General features: G+C 36.6%; 1 long non-coding RNA gene across 2 annotated transcripts in view; it reads left to right on the plus strand.

Moving 5' to 3' along the window:
* The first annotated feature begins 453 nt into the window (after window positions 1-453).
* Window positions 454-12,444, plus strand: part of LOC148735429 (uncharacterized) — a 12,672-nt gene continuing 681 nt past the window's right edge. Inside the window, exons 1-3 of one of the 2 annotated variants that reach the window (XR_015998932.1) lie at window positions 454-511; window positions 605-725; window positions 9,944-12,444. The exon at window positions 9,944-12,444 is cut by the window's right edge and continues 681 nt beyond it. This is a non-coding gene — a long non-coding RNA (uncharacterized LOC148735429). Of the gene's footprint in view, window positions 512-604; window positions 726-3,290; window positions 7,480-9,943 lie in introns of those variants that run through there. The other variant, XR_015998931.1, reaches the window with a different exon arrangement.

Here is a 12,444-nt window from a genome sequence, read left to right on the forward strand (position 1 = left end):
CGAAATCTTTATGTTAGCCCACAAAATGCGGCTCAACGCTCAACATAGAGATAATAATCTCCGTTTCGCATCTTTTTTATGTCTTTAAAAAGAACAAGCTTTTATCATTTTGAAACAAAAGAAGAGAGCAAAAGTATGGACAAACAAAACTAATTGCTGGACTTCGTTAAACTTTAGATTTGGGGCTATTGTTAAAGGTCAGCATGGACTTTGCCATGCCCGCTACGGTAGAGTTGCATGGATTGAAGCGCTTTTTTAATTTAACATTACAATCTATACATTATTTGTGTAACACCAGGTTTTAGAAGTATTCAATTCTTTCGTGAACTGCCTGCATCGAGGTGCTCTTTTTAATTATTTAAAGCAAACAATGAAAGTTGTTTGAAGTAGCCGGTCAATCAGCCTCCTTTGCAGGACGGCAGCTGATTGGCGTACAGTTCTGCCACTTAATTACTGCTTTCTTTGTAAGAAATCATTTAATTAAGTTATTCGACTGTCGGCTGCGCGCATGGTAAGATTTTCTGAGACTTTTTCTGATTTTTATGAACATACTTATGTAGTGTCGGAGGTTGTAGCTTCAATAAGCCGAATTTTTCTCTACTAGGGCTGAGCAGAATGGGAGAGATACATCATGATCGTTAATTCCAAGAGAAAGGTTGAACACGAGGTTGACATGGCATTGAACAGTCCTCGCCATCTTCGTATCCAAGCAGGATAACCACTCGGTGAGTCCTCCACTATATACACGACAGGGGCTTGTCTTTTCAGCCGAAACTGCTCGATGTTGATTCCAGAGTGATGTTGTTTTGAGTTCAAAGTAAACTATTGTGGGTGTTGATGTATTGTCGTTTTCGCCGATCGTACGTTTCCTGGAAAATACTTGTATTTCCTTAGTAATCAATGATCTTTACTGTCATTTCCAAAATAAGCGTTATTCTCAATTTACAATAAAGAGATGACCGAATTGGTCACCTCTTGCGTGCGAAAATGGCCATTTACTTCTATGTTCGTCAGAATATTGCCCAGTTTCTGGTGAAACAGACGCATTAACAACTCTAATTTCTTTACTATTCGAAGAAAAAAATGCGTTCGTTGAATCCTTATTCATAGTCTTCACAAAAGTGTAGGTTCGTGTCTCTTCTATTAAGCTTCGAAATTTCTGCCCGAAAACTTTGCAGACATTAATATATAATCAACGTTCATCTTACCTGATAATTACTTCATTTGCAAATCACAAGTTTAAAAAGAAAAAAAGCAAAGGAGCACATGAACTACATGTCAGCGGACCATCTACGCAGATAAGAGGTCCATATCGCTTATAAAAACTTAAAATCGCTTGGCTGCTTTTCGGTACGATCGCTTCAAGAGAGTTCAAAGCTGTGATGTATCTGACATCACTTAGCAGATGGTTTTGTCCATTGTTATCACAGATCTGCTGGTTAATGTGGTTGATATTGTAAACGGGGTGTCGCATGTTAATCAATCAAAATGTAAATGGTTTGAAATCTTTGCTGTTGTGTAGTTACTCTAATTATGCATTGAACAAAATTTTGTTTGTGATTGGTCTGGGGAGAAGTAGGAATAGGTAGACATTTTTTTCACTCTGCTCCCTTTAATTTGAATACTAGAACAGTGTGGAAAAGTAATCAAGAACTTTGTTCACTTTTTAACTCGTGAATTGCGCGTGTGCAAAAACGAGTTGTAGGTATGATGTGATGAATGGCGCTCGCTCGATTGGTCGATTCCTGTAAACTTTTTTCTATTTTAGGCTTTTGAATGTATTTGATGGTTTTTGGCAAGTGATAAACAAACGAAATGGCGACCTTTGTTGCTAAGAATAGTGTTGGGGTGAAAAAGAAGCCAATGATAATCTTGAAAGAGTAAAAAAGTATACGTTTTTCATTTGTGAATTAATTAAAGTTTGGCCAATCTCTCCGAATACACTTTTATCTCTTGCAGCATATATTTCATTTATGGCATCAATACTTCTATTTTTAAATGTATACATCCAGGAAAATGATTATTGTGTCCGAAAAAGAAAAAAAGAAAACAAAGAAGGAAGCTAAGCAAAAACCGTAACTTACTTGAGAACGGCGGATTTGAAGCACCTACGTCGCCACCCTGAAAATCTCGTGTATCACCTTGCTTTTTACCGTAAGGCCACCGATACTCACTCATTCCCAACATTGAAACTTTACGTAAATATAAATTTTACATTTAAAACGCTGATCTTTTGGTAATTTCAACCGCGGGCTCGCCGATAGTCCGATTTCGAAGTTTCCCTCACGGCCATTACTGTTCTTTAAGTGACTTGTTTGAAGCTTGTTTGGTATTCCTGGAGCTGTATCAACGTTGGAAAATGGTTCACAAGTGGGAACTGCAGTGAAAGAAGCTCAAGCATAAGTTCAATCAATCGATATGCTGTTTCTTCAATGGTGTAACTCGCACTGTGTATGCGTATGTTATTGGTGCACTGTTAAGTTTGTAATGTATGTTTCCAGATACCTTGAATTAAGGACTTTTTTCTTAAAAATGCGTCCTGGAGTGAGGAACCGGAAGTTCTAAAGATCAGGAGTGATATCACTCAAAATGAGTGCAATTATCAGTTCTCAAAACAAGGAATATATATGCACTAACAGTGAGTGATAAATACTGCCTAAAACTGATAAGAGAGTCCTTACTTTAAGGTGACCAAAGTTTCTCATAGTAAGACCTATTTTTTTCAAAATGAGAAAGTAAAGATCTCAAAAGAGAGCACTTACTTCTCAAGGATTGTTAAATAATTCATCATCCCTATGTCCTTGAGACAAGGATCTTAACTCCAGGAAGTGGTTCTTTCTATCAATACTTTGTGCATGTAACACAGGTTAGCCAGGCCATACTACAAACTTAACAACAACTTTTAATCTGACATAATAAACCCAAATTGTGCTTTCTTTAAAATTTTTTTACATTATTTTGAACTAAGGATACATAAACAGCAGCAAGTTATATTTTGAAGCAAGACTTAAGTTACTTCTCACTTCATTTGATGTATATCAAATTAACAGCAAGTGACATGGCTTTATACCAAACACCAATTCTTTAAGAAATTGCACAGCTACATGTTAACTTAATATGCTGAAATTTTAACTATTCAGTAAGTCTTTTTGCAGATTTACCAATACTAAAATAAACAGTATATAGCGGCTTCATGACAAACACAAATTTCTCAAGGAATAGGTATAGTAGCCTTTCCTTTGAATCATACTGAAGATTACTCTTTCTCTTTGTCAAAAATCTTGCTACAGATTTGCCTGTACCAAAATGCTCGTCGTAGAGGCTCTACACCTAGGACATATTCTTCAAGAAATTAATACAGCAACTTTTCTTTTGAATCATATTGAAGATTAAAACAATAAGTTGACAGTCACAACAACAATCCCTTTACAAGGATGAATATCCTTGTTGGTGTATGATTGTAATTCTGTCAACAAGTGGTTTATATTTAGTTGGAGATTCTTTACTCTGGTTCGGTAATTTTTTGTATAATAATCACATGATTGTAAGTAAAGATTACAAATGATAGCAGTTTACATTCCATGCTTATTCTTCTGGAAGTTACAAATTTATGATTTATTTTGACAACCACTTTGATTGTCATTTGAAATTAAAAATTTTTGTGAATTAGATGCAATAAGGATATTCCTAATGCTTTACATTTTGGGTAAACTAGGAACACAAAACTGTGCTCTTGTTTCATGAAGAATCACAGATATTGAGTGCATTGAAAGAAAAATTAATGTAAAAACGTTTTTCAAATTATATTTAGTTATATTTCCTTGGGAATTTGACAAGCACAATTCCACAGCTATTTCTGAAATTTTGGCAAGCAATTATCATAAATCTAGTTGGAAAAAGAACCTTTCTACTTAGAATGAATACTTGCTAAAAGCAAGGATTTGAGATATTTATTCAATAGTGGAAATACCATTAAATGAGAATTCAAAGTCATAATTCTTAAAACAAGGAATGTAAATCTTATTTTTAATGGTGGTATTCTTAAACTGAGGAACTTTCATTGGAGAGTATAAAATTCTTAAAAGCAGAAATCTTGATCCTTACATTTCAAGGAATTGACTCAAAATAAGGAAAAAATCCTTGTTTTGAGTATCCACTGACTAACAATAAGAATTCCGAAAAACAAAATTTAGAGTGGTGTAAACATCCTTGTACTTGTTTTTTCATCCTTGTGCTAATAATTATCTCAGAAGTGCGAAACAGGCTTCAAGGGTAGTACTCAGTTGCAACACAAGCATAGGCATAAACGTAACAAGTTAATGTGCAGGTGGGCTCAGCTGCAACATAAACATGAGCACAAGCGCTCAGTCAATGTTACGTTAAGTAGGGACATGGTTGGTATAAGCAGTATAGTGCTTGCTGATTGCCTGAAAGACTTTCGCTTATGTTTATCCTTACGCTTATGCCAACCAAGTCTTAACTAGACGGTATAAGCATAAAAAGAAGGAAACGTTTTGATAATCTTATGCATATATGCTTATCCTTAAGTCTGTGCGTTCCATCCAGCGTATAAGCTTTTACATGCCTATGCTTGCATCACAAGTAAATACTGAGCTCAATATTGGAACAATAGTTTTATGATAAACAAAATAGCACCCTTTTGAACTTTCATTGCACAAACCTTTACTGTAAAATCTGGAACAGTGACTGTCTTGCACCAAATAATAATCAGGCCATATTTTCTGTCTTTTGAGAAGGAAGTGTTTGATGGAATGGGGATCTGGAAAGTGCAAAGCAACATTTTGGGATATGTTTTAGAATGCAATTTTAAACAAGTCCACCTGATCATTTGTAAAGCCAGTTGTGATGTGTTAAAAGGATTTTAAACCTGGAGTCTTTAATATACTGTGGTAACTTGTGCACATTACCATGTTAATTTACTTGTGTTCAAGTTATTCCAATTTGAAAAGCTGTGACTTTGGTCCTGACTCTTACCAATCTGACATATATGATAGTTTCGTAACCACAAGGATGAAAGTTGGATCCTGTACGGGGTGATGTGCAGAAATTCTTTCCTCAAGTCTTTTTTTTTTTTGGATTAACGTCTTGGTTATTTTTTTTGGATAGAATTAACTTAGTGTCTAGGTTTGTTTTGGATGGAAATAATTGTGTGTCTTGGTGTGCCGAGGAATGGAATTAATTTGGTGTCTTGGCTTGTTTTGGATGGAAATAATTGTCTTGGTGTGCCAAGGAAAAATTTTCTTAATAGATTTTTTAACCTGGATATTTTAACATACTGTCACTTGACTGTCCACATTACCTTCTGAATTTGGTTGTGCACAAGTCATTTCCTATTTGAAAAGCTGTGACTAATGTCTTCACTCTTACAAATTAGATGTATATGAAGGTTTCTCAACCATAAGGATGAAAGTTAATAATAATGATATTTAAACAGGAAGCTCTCTCACCCATAATAATAATAAATGTTTATTGACAATCAATAAAAAGTGAAAAGGAGATAAGAGGTTATCCCTTTCTAGTTTATCTCCTGATAATAAAATAGATTACGACATTAATTTAGATACGACTATATACATATATAAAAAATATTGTAGTACACGAGAAGTCTCTCGATGTTATCTGAATTGTTTACCGTCGCCTGCACTTGATCAATGCTTTGGAATGAGAAATCGCTTAAATCATGTGGCTTCATGCAAGAAATGTTGCCTACAATACATTGGTTCCACTACAAATGACTTTAGAGTTAGATTTCGCAACCACAAGTCTGCTATGGTTACTAAGAAAAAGACCTGTGAAGTAGCGGTACATTTGAACAAAACACCACGTGATTTAAGCAATTTCTCATTCCAATGCATTGATCAAGTGCAGGTGACACTAAACAATTCAGGTAACATCGAGAAACTTCTAATTACCAAAGAAGCATATCGGAGCACACAGTTGTTCTCTCTGGCACCCTTCGGCTTGAATAAGCGCCAGGAATTTCACTCCAAAAAAAGAATAAACTATAATTAATGCGGAGAATTTTTTCAAATTGTGCGGGCATCAAAGGTCCCAGTCTCAGCGTTGATTGGGAATTTTAGCACAATTCTCGCCTTTCAAGTCAATGCTGGTTCCTTAACATTTTCAGTAGATTCAACAATTTTTTATTGTGATAATTTTTTGCGTAGTAGTTACTGTTTTTGTTTATGTGTCATCACGCCCTATATAAATCTATTTAAGGAATTTATAAGTCTTTGTATTACAACTGATGAAGGTCTCGGACCGAAACGTATTTTATTAAACTTTCTTGAACTTTTTATTTGAGTATATGTCTTTCTTAGCTTGAAGTTGCCCGTCCTCGTGTACTATAATATAATTCCTATTATTTATCGAGGTTTGGACTGTGAATCCTTTTGGATCCTTCTGGCGCGGCGACACTGTTGGCTCGAGGCCTTTTAACTTGTTATATATATAATACAGAGGTCCAGATCCAAAATAACATTAAATTGTTAAAATTGAGTACACAAATTACAATTATTAAAAAGTACAAAAGTAAGCTATAGATTAAAAGATTTAAAAAATTATTTCTAGACTGACATATAGTGCCAGAGTTCTTCTAGTCGCTGTCCAAGGCATTCCAGGCTTTAAAGGCATAATAACAGGTTCTTTGTTTACCCCAGTTCTGTTTTACTGATGGAAGTCTAAGATGATCTCTTCAATGAGTGTTGTATCTATGTACATTGCTGTTTCTAGGTAATTCCAATTTGTGAAATGTAATTCTATTCATGCATTTATAAACATACAAGCAGCGGTGGAAGTGCCTGCGTTGTTTTAAATTAAACCAGCTGGGCTGATTGAGAGCATCGGTTGCAGAAGAGTACAATTGTTTATCTAGAACAAGTTTTGCTGCCTTATTTTGCAACACCTGCAGATTGTTCATTAAGTCTTGTTACAGGGATCGGAATTGTCTAGAAAGTTCGCGAAAGTCAATGTCATGCAATATGTTGTTTCAAGAATTTTCTAGAACTGTGACTCGTCAGTTTAAAAATAGAGTTTATTGTAATATTAATATATAGTTACTATTGTAATGGTTATAAATAGTTACTTTTGGAGACTTCTAGGCTCTCTTCGGATGCTTATATAAGCAACTCGCTAGTCAGGTTGTTGTTGTGATTTGGGACTTCATTCCCTGTTTGTGATCTTTAAGTGATATTGTGTGACAAGTGAAGGGATTTTCCTGTTCGGATGTGAGACTGACATTCTGCTGTCAAGTCCAGAGTTGTTTACCATGGAGTGAGATACTGCGAGGGAAGTCTTCAGGAGATTTCGCCAAAGAGAAGGACAATACTTTGCTTGTGGTCAGATAAGCGTAGAGAAGTACTTAGTTAATTTTAGTAGGATTGTTCCAAGAGTAGTCACTAGCTCGTGTTAGGTTATCTCCCGTTGTTTACATTTAAATAAATTGTGTTTCATGGCAAATAGTGAGGTTATTATCTTTGTGCCGGTAATCAGTTACCGTAACAGACAGCGTTATCCTTATCACCCCATACCATATCAGCATAATCAAGGATGGGAAGGACAAGGCTTTTGCAATAAAGAAGGCGTGCAATATACGGCAACAAATGCTTGATCCTACGCAAAAGACCTAATCTCTGGTTCACTTTAGATATCACATGTTCCGCATGTTCAGTCAATGTAATGTTGGATAATATAACCCCTAAGTACTTAAAACTTCCAACACTATCGAGGTGATTAGCAAGAACAAATACGGAGAGACTGTTTAACTTGTGAAGCTTGGAATCACTACAAATAAGCATTGCTTTGGTCTTGTCAACATTAAGAGTACGTTTGTTATCATTTAACCAGTTCACAATAGCATGGAAGTCGGCGTTTGGGGCGCACTCCAGACCAGCTGGGTTTGAGCCATAGCAATAAAGCACTGTGTCATCAGCATATAGGGCTACCATTGAATGCTTCGTGACAGTAGGCAAATCATTTATGTAAATAAGAAATAACAAAGGGCCCAATATGCTGCCCCGAAGCACGCCATGCGTAACAGGTAACAAATCGGATAATTCTGGACCGCGTACATTGCATTCGTCCATTAAGATATGACTCAAACCATTTAGCCGTGTCAGTAGTCACCTCAAGAGATGACAGCTTTTGTAGCAAGATTGTGTGGTCAACTGTATCAAAGGCCTGGGATAGGTTCAAGAATACGGCTCAACACGGTTTACCGCTTTCCATATTTAATAAAATTTCGTTGGCAAAACTAGAAACATCATTAGCTGTTGAATGTTTAGGCCAAAATCCGAATTGCTTTTCATTGTAGGTTATGTTGGTTAAGGTATTGATAAAATTGATAATGCACAGCCCTCTCTTGGATTTTACTGAGAGTTGGTAATATTGAAATAGGGTGATAATCAGGCGGGCTAGTATGGTTCCCGACTTTGAAAAGCACTGTGACTTTAGTGCATTTCCAGATGTTAGGAAACTCGGTTGCAGTTGACAGACTTAACAATTTCGTAATTGACGGAGTTATAGTTAGAGAAGCACCTTTCAATAAACGGGCACTGATTCTGTCTGACCTGATGGCCTTATTGTGCTTAAGGGCACAAATCTGTTGTAAAACGAAGGAATGGTCTACGGTTCTTAACTCAAAAGAAACAGCCACTGGTTCAGCAACATTGCGTTTCGCAAGATTTACATAATTATCCTGTATGGTGTAATGTGCAGAAAGTAATCCCTTGAGACTCTTTCTTTGTTTTGGATGGAGATCATCACTGTCTTGGTTCTCTTTTGGATAGAAATAGTTAATTAAAATGTCTTGATTGCTTCTGGATGGGAAAATTATCTTGGTGTGTTAAGATATAGATTTTTATATCTGACCTATGCTCTCAATGGATGTTGGAGGAAAATTGATACTTTCTTCCCTTGAAACATTGAGAACCTCATTTAAATTTGTATCTCGGTTTAAGTGGCATTTTGTTATCTCAAAACCGGTATATGAACCAAAGTCTTTTTCATTGAGGAAAATATCATACGAACTGTGGTAAGTCACAAGAATACTGAAGTTTTAACATGTTATCATATGAAAAAAGATAAAGAAAGTTTAGTTTCATTTATATTTATATTTCATTGGTGCTACTATTGCAAGTACGCAAGAGGAAGAGACTGATAAAATATTGTAAACAAATGTTAATTGTATCATAGTTCAAAGAAAGAATGTGAAAATATACCAATATAAATTATGAAACTTAATATGAATGTTATGTAACAAGCTTTAAAGGTGTATAAAGATAAAACCTGAGAATTATAAATTTCATTTATACTTTGAATATTTTATGTATTAACTCATTTAATTTCCACTGAAATTGTACAGTGGCCAGGTTGTGTGGAAACAGTTAATGATATTTTGGCTACCCAACTAAATTCACAAGTAAATAACAATGTATGTAAATATTACATATCAAAGAGAAGTGGGAATTTTATCTCCCTTACATCATTAATGGTCTGCTGTAAAAAGAAAAGCACAACCAAAAAATAATAATAATAACAAATGGTAAACATGTGACAGTGTTTCCTGTACAGCGGATTCTTCTCTGAGTTCAGTCAATGCTGGGTGTGGTCTCCATAACCATGGGCAGATACTGTTGAGATACTTTGTGGTGTTTTTTTTTATCCTTGATATCTGTCTATAACAGTGTCTGGTTAGAATTGAATCAACACACAACCAATCACACTCTGAGAGCTATAGCAGAACATGTTTTATGCATGCTTTTGCTACAATGTTCACACTGTAGTGTTAAACATTCTATGCTATTGTACAAATAGTTGAATGGTGTAAGAACACCTTATCCCAAGCCAAGGCTGTATCCTTTGTATGTCAAAGTTCCTCTGCAACAAGAAAACCTGGTTCTGCCTTCTCTTAATCTATCTCCAGGGTTGCCACGGTCAGAGGAAAACCAAAATTTTGCAAAGTCAGGGAAAATCTTAGTTCTCGTCAAGGTCATGGGGAAAAGTCAAGAATTTTGTTTTGAGGGTTCCACAAAGGCTTGTGAAGTAGTCGATAGAGTGTAGCAAATCAGATAGAAAGCTTAAACGCAATGCAGAAATGTAAAAGTGTATTTGGCTTGTTTGATAATTAATTAAATTCAAGGTCAGTGAAAAAATGTTTTGAGGTCAGGGAATTTTTTGAGTTCTAATGAGGGGCAACCCTGATCACAGTAATGTTGTTTCCCGTGCTTATGTTGTGCGAGACCATTTAAGTGTTCCTCCCACCTTAAATCCCTACCTCCAGGGCGAGCAAAAGGGAACAATAATTAATGTAAAAACAAAGAAATATCAATAGGCGAGTAAAACTAAAAGGATAGTGAAATAATCAGAAGAAAAGGAACAGGCCTCTCTTGCTGTTGAATAAAGGCTGATAGTTTCGAAAGAAACTGTTTGGGGCTGCGTCGGTGGGAGTAACGAAATAATTTGGATATATCAACAAAGTTGAAATGGTAAATTGGCCACCGTAATGATTACAAAAGCTGACGTTTCGAGCGTTAGCCCTTCGTCGGAGCGAATAGAGGAATTGTGAGTTGTGTGTGCTTTTAAAGGCAGAAAATGGAGCTACGTTATTGGTGGGTGCATGGCAACGAGAAAAACATGAATAAATTAGTGGAATGAAAAGCGTTCATTGATCCCTGTGGGATTTAGACTGCCGGTTTGAAAGATGAGCTTTTGTTCAAGATTTTTACGGCTTTCCGTGCCACCTAAGTGCAAGGAAAGACCGCAGATTGCCATATGTTGCTTAGAATGATTAGGTAAATGAAAATGTCTAGCGACTGGTTTCGATGTGTCCTTGTCATTCCTTTCCACGTCTCGAAGGTGTTCTCGGAATCGGTCACCTAGTCTTCTGCCTGTTTCGCCGATGTATATCTTTTTGCAATAAGTGCAAGTTATGCAATAGATTACATTAGCGGAGGTGCACGTGAAGTGATCGGTGATCTTAATGGATCGTTTAGGTCCCGATAATTTATCAGTGTTGTGAATGAAAGGACACGTTTTGCATCGTGCACGAGCGCATTTAAAAGTGCCTGGTTGCTCATTAGTCTGAAAAGAACTTCTGACCAAAAAATTGCCTAAGTTTTTGTCGCGTTTGAATGAAATGAGCGGAGGCTGCGAAAAGATAGTGCCTGTCTCTGGATCGTTTTGAAGTAATTTAAAGTTTTTAAGAATGATGGATTTAACTGAGTGGTTGTGAGGGTGAAACGTGAGAGTGAATGGAATGCGGTCGGAATCTTCCTTATGCGACGTTTGTAGTGCTGAATGTCGATCAATAAGTTGAGCGCGGTGGTAACCCGCTTGAACGACGGAAACAGGGTAACCACGTTTATCGAAGAACTGGCACATTGACTCTGATTTGTGGTGAAAATCAGAGTCATTACTACATAAACGACGAAGTCTTAGAAACTGAGAAAAAGGAATGGAATTCTTAACGTGAGATGGATGAGCAGACGAATATAACAAGTAATTATGCGAGTCTGTAGGTTTGTAATACACACTAGTGCATAAACCGTTACCTTCAATTGAAACTTTGACGTCTAAGAAGGATAAAGAATTGTCAGAAATTTCCCAAGTATATTTCAGAGCCGGGTGAAAAGAATTGACTGCAGTTATGAATTGAGTGAGCTCTCTTGCTGTTGTTGGTTTTTTGTGGATGTTGTTTTTGTGTTATGCATGTGACCTGGGACAAAAGCCAAACAAGCTGAAATGTAGTGGCCTGATGGGGTTCCATGATTGTAACCAAAGTGTAGGGAAGGTATCTAAAAATAAGGAAAGGGTTAGTGTGTGGATGAGTGATGTTAAGGTTATACACTCTGTAAATTGAAAGAACAGCAGCCTTCTGGTGGAGTTGATGATTGTTCAATGGCTTTTGTAAGGCTCTTGATGCCAATGGCACCAAAGTTCTTGGTAAAAATAAAGAAAAGATGCAATTTCCAGGAGCTTCTTGAGTATGTGAACCTTTTGTAGCTTTCTGGTCTAGACTAAGAGGACAGTCAGAGTGGTAGGGCCCGCCTCCCTCCAGTCTAGGAGTACCTACGGGAGGAAGGTCTGTAAGACCACGTCAATTGTTGTAAGAGGCAGTCCCATTGGGTGATGTCATCGCCATGCTGGCAAGTCTGATACCAGTACGCCTGAAGGGCTGTGGTGTTCTGGGGTAGGATGCGAGATTAATCAAAGGTACGGGCCAAATACAAGAACTAGTTTGAAAGCTGGAAAGTAAAACTTGGCTGGCAACAAACTTGAATGCACAACAGAAAAATAGAAAGTGTCCGAACCCCACACCCGTAAATTTTCCCAGAACACAGTGATAGTCAGGGTGGCCTTGGTATTGACATTGTTTAATTTGTAGCATATGGGTTGATGATGAACAATAAATGTTCTGGCAAAGGC

The sequence above is a fragment of the Stylophora pistillata genome, chromosome 3, assembly GCF_964205215.1.
Source record: "Stylophora pistillata chromosome 3, jaStyPist1.2, whole genome shotgun sequence".
NCBI lineage: Eukaryota > Metazoa > Cnidaria > Anthozoa > Scleractinia > Pocilloporidae > Stylophora > Stylophora pistillata.